Source organism: Tenrec ecaudatus, chromosome 6, assembly GCF_050624435.1.
Source record: "Tenrec ecaudatus isolate mTenEca1 chromosome 6, mTenEca1.hap1, whole genome shotgun sequence".
Lineage (NCBI taxonomy): Eukaryota > Metazoa > Chordata > Mammalia > Afrosoricida > Tenrecidae > Tenrec > Tenrec ecaudatus.
The window spans coordinates 123222322-123231852 of record NC_134535.1 but is presented as its reverse complement, the minus strand read 5'-3'; the positions used below and the strand labels follow the sequence as shown (position 1 = coordinate 123231852).

Here is a 9531-nt window from a genome sequence, read left to right as displayed (position 1 = left end):
CAACTCTAGGGTGGGTGGGGTAAGGGTTCCCAGAAAATGCATGTAAAATCACTCTCGCATCTCTCAATGAATGAGCAGGTATATTGTTATCATGGGGGGTGGAGCTGGGGATCAACCTCAATGTAATGTTCCTGGCACTTTTCTCACCAATGGAAATTTCTCTTTACTTAAAACTTCTTGCTAGTCAGCTTCCAATGTGATCTTGTGTCCCTCAAGGAAATCTACAAAGATTACTTCTTAGGAGTCAGAACAAAATGTTGCCAGAGCTTGTGGGCTGACCTCCCGCCTCACATTTATCTGGCCTACCAGATCTGTTTCAATCGGACCCTGATCTCTGAATTATATTGGAATATTCAAGGAATTCAGTAAAATCATCTTCACTAGCTTTAATTTTGTTTAAAAAAATTAATGGCAGGATCTGGTTTTTGAGATATCTGATCTTTTTTTGTAATATTTTGTGTGCCTATCCTGCCAAAAATGCTAAGAAATTCCAATACATTCACTTAAACTTGTACATGCTGACTGTGAGATCCCGACTGCAGTGGCCATCACATCAATGATACTTCCATGCTCTTCTTTCACTTGTGCCCATACCTCAGTCACAGTTGCTTCATTCATAGAGATTGAAGGGCTTCCTTCTTGGGGCTCCTCTTTGAGGTCTCACCCTGCTCCTCTCCAAACCTATCATTGATTTGCTTCTGATTCAGCAACCCTATCTAGGGTTCTGGGACTTTGTGTATCTTTCCTGGAGCAGACAGCTTCACCTGTAGCCCATGTGGATGTTTTCCAGTCTAAAGTCCATGATCCATTTTAAAAGACTGTGTCAGTCTGGGTACTTTAGAGAAACAAATCAATAGAAACTCATATGTATAAGAGAGAGTTTTATATAAAGGGTAAGTGTACATCAAGAAAACATCCCAACCCAGTGCTGCCCAAACCCACAAGTCCAACATTAACCCATATGTCTGACACCAACCCACAATGTCCTCCTCCATCTCACAAACACACACTATGATGTCAACTTCAGGAGGAAAGCCGAATCAGTGACTCTCAGAGCTGGCAGGAATCTCCATACAGCTGTTCCAGCACCTGGGGCCGCATCAGGCTAGGTACATATGGCTTCTCCTTGGGGATGTATTACAGGAAGTGAGACTTGCCAGCTGAAGCAGGGTACTGATCATCAGTACCTGGTCTGATCATCAGAAAGAAAGAGACCCCAGAACAAGAAAGGCGAGGCTCACCGAGCCATTTATCCCACCATCCTTCAATTAACCCCACATGTGTTTATCTTCCAGGGTAGCACAAAAGACTACCTCAAAGACTATTGCTTTATGTGAGATAGCATTCTTAGACACTTGCTGCAAAGCTTCAATGATTTGGGACTATGTCCACTTGAGTTTTGTTAAAAATGTTATTAGCTCTGATCTAAATTGTTTCTAAAAGTATCATTGTTTAAGACAAGCAAATGAGACTAAGATAAATGCATTACTAAGAGAACTTGTCTGCAACCGTCCACTGGTCACGGAAACCAATTTAAATAGACTTCATTTGGAATAAACTGATGCATGTATCGACTGCAACTCCAGTGGCTATATTACACATAAAACAAATGCACTCATTACGCCCTTGGCTAATAACTGAAAGGTCAGTAGTTTGAATCCACTAACTATTCCATTGAAGAAAGATATGTACTGTATATACTTGTATATAAACCGAGTTTTTCAGCACATTTTTATTGCCACTTTTGTGGTAAAATTAGGTGCCTCAGCTGATATTTGTGTCAGCTTATACTCGAGTATATATGGTAAGTCTGCTTTAGTAAAGATTGCAACCTTGGGAAGCCTATTAGGAAGTTCTATCCTATCCTAGAAAGACGTCCAAAGATGAACTGATGCATAGGAATTGTGGTGCTGGTGAATAATGTTGAACGTACCGTGGACTCCCCAAAACAAGCAAAAACAAATCTGTCTTGAAAGAAGTAGAGTCAGAATGCACCTTAGACACAAGGATGGTGAGGTTTTTGTCTCACATACTTTGAACCTGTTGTCAGGAGAGACCAGTACCCAGAGGAGGACGCAATGGCATGTAACATAGTAGGGCAGGGAAAAGGGGGACGACCTTAGCCAAGAGGGATCGACACAGTGGCTGCTTCTATGGGGTTATACAAATGAATCACTGTGAGGGCGCCACCGAGCTGGGCAGTTTTTTATTTGGGTGGCAATGAGCTGGAACTGATTTGATGGTATCTAGTAGCAACACCAGCGACAACCCTGTTTTCCATGGTTGCCGTGAGTAGAAATGGACTCCGTGAGTTTTTATGCATGCTATAAATACCACTGGCCAGAGGAAGGTGATCTAGACAGGCCTTAGTTTAAGAAAATATAGATCTTTCAAAATTATGACATGTACAAAAATGGAATTGTTTCCTTTGTGTTGCAACTACTTTTCTCTATGTGTTCATAGGGACAGTCTGAGCACCATGTAAAAGCATCCCATGTGGAGGTGTGAGGAGGCAACGACTGCAAGCAAAACCCAGTCAAATTACTTAGAACGTAATATGCTATCAGTGGGATTCACAGATACCCCATCCCTCAGGGTGTTCCTCCACAATAGATTAAATTGTGTTGCAGTATGAATTCCTTTTCAGTAATCCTCATTTCTCTTCCTTAGTTTTTTTAAAGTGTAGGAATACTCCCTTAGTTTGGATAAAGCAATCAACTTAAACAAATCATACAATCACCGCTTTCAGCAGTACTTGTTAACCCAAAGGAAGCTATCTGTACATGTGACATTCTAGAAAATAGGACAAAGTAATGTCTAGAAGGTAGGTTGGACTATGGGAGAGATTTTTGAGTGAGGGTTTTTAATGTGTTCCTTGTTCATTTATATATGAATACAAACTTCCTGTGTGCTTAGCCCTTGTTGATTTAATTCTCTAAAGCAAAGGAACAGCTAAAGACCCCTCCCCCATCCCGGAGCCTTGAGGACAACAAATGGCATGGAGCAGTGAACTAATGCAGGACAATGGGCTAGAGCTCAAGCCGAGCTATGTTGACCCCCCTCACCCGAAGAATGTAACACAGAAGACAGCACTGAAGCTCCAGTCTGGGGAGAGTGGCAGGTCTGTCCAGAACACATGGGTACAAACTAAGAGGGAAAGAGAGAGTGGACCTCTTCATGGCCCACCAAGTCTTGGGGACAATGTCCTTGCTTGGAGCAACCACACATAGTAGGGTAAACGCAAAGAGAATACAACTGGGCAGCAAAGTAGCCAAGTCCCCGAGAAATACTCAAGATAAACTTTTGACTCAGGGACAGGGCTTTGCACCTCATCAGTCTTGATTGGAAGACACTTATAAGGGTCAGCAGGCAGACCTGAAACTATCTATCATTTTGTTTTTGTTTTGTTTTGCTTTTCTTGTTCACTCTATGTCTATCTGTAGGAGGAAGAAACAATCCCAAGGGGAAACCAGTGGGACTGGTGGTCCTGGGGAGACATGAGAGAGGATGGGGCAGAGAGGGGGAGTGGGAAGTCAACAAACTCAAGGATGAGGGAACAACAAGAGATCTAAAAATGATGGTGAGGAGCCTCATGGGGTTTGAGCAAGTGAAATGTATCCAAGAGGAATTACTGAGAGCCTAGTGGGAGGTGCGCATGATAGTGGGACAGGAGGAAGGCGAAAGAGAGTAGAGAAAAGAAATAGGAAGCAAAAGCTATTTATAGAGCTATAACTATTGGCATGTATACATGTAAATATATTAATTTGTATTGAAAGAGCTGAGTCCAATGTACACACGTTTATATGTCAAGTATTAAGATAGCAGACGGACTTTGAGCCTTTGATGGACTCAAGGCCTCCCTAAATACAAGAACACTTTGTTCTAATAACCTGTCACTCTTTGACACTTGTCTTCTTGATACTTACTGAAGGTACAATGAGTGCATAAGAAAATATGGTGAAGAAAGTGGATTATATATATCAAAATATATAATGTCTGGGGTCTTAAAGGCTTGAAGTTAAACAAGCAGCCATCTAGCAGGGAAGCAAATAAGGCCACATGGAAGAAGCACATCAGCCCGTGTGATCAAGAGGTATTGATGAGTTCAGGGATCAAACGATCCAAAACAAACAACTATATGGATGTGAAAGAGGGGGGTTGGAGTGGAGACCCAGAGCTCATATGTAGACAATAGGACATCCTCCCATAGAAGGGTTACAAGCAAGGAGCAATTCAACCAGGGTACAGTATAGCACTGACAAAACACACATCATTCCTCTAGATCCTGAATGCTTCCTCCCCCCACTACCATGACCCAGTTCTACCTTACAAATCCGGCTAGTCAGAGTACACACATTGGTACAGAAAGGAGCTCTTGACACATGGAATTCAGGACAGATAAAACTTCAGGAACAGTAGCATGAATAGTGATATCATGAGGTGAAGGTAGGGGGATGGTGATGTTGGGGGTAGGGAAAATGGGGGAATCCATCAAAAGTCTGGATATATAGCACCCCCCTCCCCAGGGGAACAAATAACAGAAATATGGTGAAAGGAGACAATGGACGGTGTAAGACACGAAAAAACAACAATACATAATTGACCAAGGATTCATGAAGGTGGGAGGGTGGAGGAGGGAGGGGAAAAGAGAGGAGCTGCTACCAAGGGGGCAAGTAGCGGGAAAATGTTTTGGAAATGGTGATGGCAACAAGTGTGCTTAATACAATTGAATGACGGATTGTCATAAAATTTGTAAGAGTTCCGCAATAAAATGATCAAGAAAGAAAGAACTAAAGAATCAAAACCTGGGCAAATAAGGCCTTATGAACATCTTATCTAACTGATATTTGCAGAAGTATTTCCTGTATTTTATTTAATAAATAATATCAAATCACGAGATATCAAGAGGCCAGATATCATTACTATCATTACATTTCATAGTTCAGTAGCAACAACTGAGGGGGAATTCGTGCCTGCAGAGTTGAAAGAAGTCTCTCAGGGCACTGAAACTCTGCGACGTCTCTTACTGCGTGACCTTATATGAAGAATCCGGAGGAAGTCACAGGAAGGAAATGAGGTAATGTGAGCGAGATGCAAAGAGGTGTGGGGAAGGCAGGATATGCTCTCCTTATCAAAGAGTAGCTGCAGCAGGATGCTTCAGCAGCACATGTTCTCAGAAACCGCAAAACTTCCGACCTGAGATGGTTTCCAGTAAAAACCTGTTCATCATTAAAAAAAATGCTTTTGTGTTTCAAAAGTTGAATTAGGTTTCTACATGGCTTTTAATCTTCTTGTGACTCAAAGTTTCACTCCTAATGCTTTATTACATCAATAAAGTGGAACATGTTTGTAAAATCTACTTTTAATTCAGGTGTATGTGCTTTCTAATTGGTTACTGCACTGAGTCAATAAAGGTAACCATGAATAGAGGGGACTTCCAGTTCAAACTTTTCTCCTCTCTGACTTGAGGATTTCAACTTTCTCATTTTCCTCTTTGGTGGAAAGTTTCCCCAAAGCCAAAAATGAATTGGTATGGAAAGGTGAAAATAAATGTGTATATCATTATAAATCCGAAGTCTAAAATAATTGATTGTTTTTAAAAGTAAATTGCACTTATCAAAGGGGAGGTATAGTATTTAGTCACTGTTAAGTACTTTATATAAATCAGTCCAGGATTCTCACATGTACAAACCTCTGCTTGGAAAGATTCTCAGAGATAATGAGGCAAAAACAGTTCATGCATTGTGCGATATGGAAATTGTAGGTAGTGACCACTCAGTTTGGGGCTTGTAGCAAGTGGTGTGGAGGGGGCTTGACTATATCTGACTTCCTATGGCTTCCCTATTGCCAGGAGGCACGTGTCGGATATGCCTCCACACTCCATCTTTCTTTACCATATTCTGACCCCAACTCTTCTTTACACAGAGTTCTACTTCTGCTCTGGGTTCAGTAATTCTTTTCAATGGCCATGCAGAACTCACAGAGAAAACGAACAGTTCATGGGGTTTATGAGAGGAGTTAGCTAGGATTAGTAAATGGTAAGGATACAGTCATGGCCTCCTTGCCCTGGCCTCCCATCTGGGCTTCATTCCTTTGCTCCCATGGTCTCTTTGCTGCTGCCTCTGATGCCTGTGGCCTTGGTTGACACCACTTCAGACAGAACCTGAAACCTGACCCAATGGTTCTCAGGTTCCCCTCTCTTTTTCTCCAAGACAACTCATTCTTACAGTCCAGGGAGCAGTGACTAAAACCGACTGATTCCCCCTATTAATGTTACACATGCTCTCTTTACACAATCACTTGGCGGAAGGTATAGAAACATTGTTGGGAAAGTAATATTAAAATATTTCACTCCATCACCAGTCTTGGTAAATGCACAATTAGTTTGAACAAGATGGCTTATCCCTTGTAGTGGATTGAACTATGTCCCTCACATTGTGTGTTGGTTTAGTTAGGCCACGGTTCCCACTCAGCAGTATGTACTTGTACTTCTTCTTCTTCTTCTTCTTCTTCTTCTTCTTCTTCTTCTTTTTCTTCTTCTTCTTCTTCTTCTTCTTCTTCTTCTTCTTCTTCTTCTTCTTCTTCTTCTTCTTCTTCTTCTTCTTCTTTCTGATGGGGTTGTCTCCCATTTAATGATATGCATTATAAATCATCATGAGGCAAGCTTACAGTGGGTTCTATCTTAAGTGAAGACCCTTATTAGGGCAGTGGTTTAACCTCTTGACTGAGCACTAAAAATGCAGTCGTTTGAAACCATCACCAGCTTCTCAAGAGAGATGTGACAACCTGCCTCTGTAAAGCAACAGCCTTGGAGACCCAGGGGTTCAGCTTTGCATTGTCTCATATGGTTTATATGATCCACAGTTGACTCAACAGAAGAGGCTTTGGCTTAGGGATATATCTGAAGTGACAGTCTTGCAAGAGGGTGTGACTGAAATCACGCCAGTGCTCAAGTCACCTCCTTACTCACCTTTACTGGAGTCACCTGTTTTACCTCACAAAAAATAAAAGGCATGAAACGTGAGCACAGAGAAGAGGCCTGACTACCATTCAAAAGAAGAACTTGGAGTGGAGAACATGCTTTGAGCCTCGGTCCCTGCACTGAGAACCGACTAGGCCCAAGGTCATATTGATGCCAAGTCACATGGAGCTCCCCGAGGAATGTCACATTCATAGATATTGAAAAGAGCAGAGACATTTCCTCAACGCCAACAGAGAGAGAAAATCTTCTCTTGAGTGAGTGCCCTGAGTTTTGACTTGTAGCTTCAAGCATGGTGAGAGAATGCATTTTTGTTAAATAATCCACTGTGGCACGTAATAGCAGCACTAGAGAGCTGAGACAGAATTTGATTCAGTAACAGTGATGTTGCTCTAATATATAGCTCAAAGGTGGAAGTCATTTTATAATTGGACAATGGGTTAACAATAGAGGGATGTGTGGTGCCTAACAGTAAAAATCTAGACTACCTTGAAGAGACTATTGGTGCAATTATGGAAACCAAAGACAATATGGTGAGTTCTCAGAAGGAAATGAGGAGAGATATGGAGCAAGTTTTTATTTGTTTATAGAATACATACTGTGACAGCAACCGGCTGTTTTTTTGGTTTGTTTTTTTTGTGTGTGCAGGTCTGAGCTTTATTAAGATCGATGCCACTGGCAGGAGTGGAACGAGACGGTCTCTGGTGTGGGTGCTTGAGATCCCCAGAGCCGGCCTGGCAGCCCTCCTCCCCAGGGCTCCACAGCCTTTCAGGATGCCGTCCTCCTTCAAACACTCAACCAGCCTGGGGCAGCAGCGGGCCCTCTCCCTAGAAGCCGGGCCGAGGCCCAGCACGTGGGGAGGTGGTGAAGGCGGCCCCGGCACAGACTTGCATCTCCAGCTCTTTCCACCATAATTCCCATCAAGGTAAACAGAGATCCTGCTGTCCAGTCTGAGAAGGCTATTAACTCAGCCGGCGGCGGCGGCGGCGGCAGCAGCTGTAGCTCAGTCGGTGATGGAGCGGCGATACCAGAAGCAGGCGCGGAAGTCCTCGCTGCAAATCATGAAGCCGGGGTTGGTGGGCGAGTGCACGACGCAGCGCACAATGTTGTTGTGGCCCAGGGACAGCAGGTTCTGGCGTTCGGCCGTGCGAGAGTCCCAGCAGCACAGGCTGATGGTCCTCTCGTCAGGCAGCAGCACGTAGTCCTCGGTGTGGTTGAAGACAGCCTGCGTCCTGTGCACCTGCCGCCCACTCAGACCGGCACCTGTGTATCTCACCAGCGTGCGTCCCGTCGATATCTCCCAGAGTTTGGCCACAGAGTCCTTGCCGCTGGAGAGGATGTACTTGGAATTCTTGGAAAAAATGGCAGAACACACTTCGGCGCCATCGTGCGCCTTCTCGAAGGTGGTGATGCAGCGGTTTGACATGCCATCCCACAACTTGATGCAGCCATCCTTGCTGCCCGTGACGTACATGTTGGCGCTCGGGTTGTAGCTCACGGAACAGATGGCGTCAGTGTGCTGGTCTTGGGGGTTACAGGAGACGAAACACTGGAACGTGTTGATGTCGTACAGCTGCAGGGTCGGGTGCTGAGTCCCCACGAGAATAAAGTCCCCGGAGAGGTGAAAGGAGATGGAGCGCAGCATTTCCGCCTCCTGAATGTACTTGAAGGCTCTCTTTGCAGATGGCTTCAGCGTGTAATCCCTGGATCCCGAGGCCAGGATCTGTTCCGTCGGGTGGAAGGCGAGACATGTGACCTCGTCCACATGGTCGTAGAGGGTGTGGATCACAGGGTGGTTTTCCATGTTCTGCTGGGCAGTCTCGTTCATCATGACCTCGATGGGCATGGCGCTCTTGGCCAGCATCCTCTCTGTGTCCAGGATCTTGATGGAGGCGTCAGGAGAGCCGGTTGCTATTAGCTGTCCATCTCTGCTGTAGGTGGCAACCCGGCAGGGCCCTTTATGGAAGGTGACATAGCAAGTCTCGTACTCTGACGCCTCTGGCGACATGGTCTGGACGTCTGTGTCAAACTCCAGGTCAATCCCTGTGCCGGGGGCAACCATGTCGGAGCGGCTGATGGCGTACTGCACCGCTGTGTCATCGTTCTCCATTCCTAGTTTGATGAGGTGCAGAAGCTGCTCCAAGGGCGCACACACGGACTGGGGCTTGATCTCGTTGATGAGGCCATTGGCGATGCTGATGTAGCCATCGTAGAGCAGCTGGCTGATGATCAGCTTGTAGAGCTGCTGGCGGTCCTTCAGGCCCACTTTGGTGCAGTACACCTGGCTGTTGATTGTGCTTTCGGTGAAGCTTTAAAAGAAAATGATGAACACGTGATTGAACAATGGAAGAAGGTCAATGTTTTCCAGCCAAAGAACTTGTCTGAATTATGTCCAGATATTTGTGGAAGTAAAAACTTACAAATGATGAACTGGGCTATCTGGCAGATGAGACTCTTAAGGAAAATCTTAAAAGGGTCATGTAGTTACTCCTTGCCACACATAATAAAACACATACAGAAAGTGATAACATTAAAAATGACCTCTGCAAATT

At 44.4% G+C, this 9531-nt stretch overlaps 1 pseudogene; it reads right to left on the bottom strand.

The window, feature by feature from the left end:
- Positions 1-7982: 7982 nt before the first annotated feature.
- On the bottom strand, positions 7983-9254 carry LOC142451192 (cleavage stimulation factor subunit 1 pseudogene; annotated as a pseudogene).
- Between the last annotated feature and the right edge of the window lie 277 nt (positions 9255-9531).